Source organism: Amphimedon queenslandica, unplaced genomic scaffold (assembly GCF_000090795.2).
Source record: "Amphimedon queenslandica unplaced genomic scaffold, v1.1 AMPQUscaffold_12305, whole genome shotgun sequence".
NCBI classification, from domain to species: Eukaryota; Metazoa; Porifera; class Demospongiae; order Haplosclerida; family Niphatidae; genus Amphimedon; species Amphimedon queenslandica.
The window spans coordinates 17,381-18,499 of NW_003547457.1; positions in this window are offsets into that span (position 1 = coordinate 17,381).

The window sequence follows — 1,119 nt, forward strand, 5'->3', positions numbered from 1 at the left end:
TACTTATAGTAGATGTTTATTCATGCTATTGTTTTTCTAAAACTATCATGGTTCACATAGCTTGTAATCAATGTTTTTGATAACTCAAATCATCGGACAATAGACCCGCAACTTAGATCTATTTACAAAAGAATGCTATTCTCCCTTTTTTGCACTAAACTGAAGCAAAAATTTATTGTGGAACAATTTTAAAGTTCTTTATCTAAAATCCAGATTGTGTATTATACAATTAAGTGATACTTCATGCTTATAGTGCAAGTGTGCCAACCTGTGGTGTCATACTACATATCTACATATCCTCAGATGGCTCAAAGGAATTTAGATATACTACTTATGTATTATTGTAAAACAATGAAGTTTAAAATAAACTACTTTAAATTACACACGCTATAGAGAAATAAGCATTAGATTTATATGCATGCAAGAATTTGTTAAGATATCACTTGCAGACTAGATCTATTATCATTCTTGAAAACTTACTGAAGTAGATCTATAGTAGACTATTATTGGAACTGTGAATAAGCCCAGCACCACAATAAGAAGAACAATAAAAACAGCATCCTCGATTTTCTTTGCAATGGCCAACTTCATTCTTTTACTGTGCACCTTGTGATGCACAGTTGATGTACTGTCTGTGATATTTATAATTTCTTTTGTGGTCTAGCCCCTCCCCAAGTAAAATAGGTCGTGACGTCACTATTTGTACAATGTGTACATACAGGCACACCTTTCATCAATATATAATGTTAGTTTATTTGCTGACAGTGTAGTTTTAGTATTTAAGGTTATGCTGTAGTACAAGAACATTGATGCATGTATTGAAAATGTAAAAAAATTGTGGGTGCTTTTGGAGCAATTTGGGTATTCAGAATTTTGGCATTTCTTAAAATGGTCGTAACTCAAAAAATTGAAGTCAGAATCAACTCAAACTTTCTACACAGTATAAGGGCATTAATGTGTATGAGAGAATATCATTAAAATTAGGGTTATTTTGAAGCCATTTTTTGGAAAACCAGGCATTGCTATCAATGTACTGGACTCGGCAGTTGATGAGAATGACCCATTATTGATTTAAAAAACTTTAAAAGTTATTGTTTGGCCTAATTCAACATTTTACAT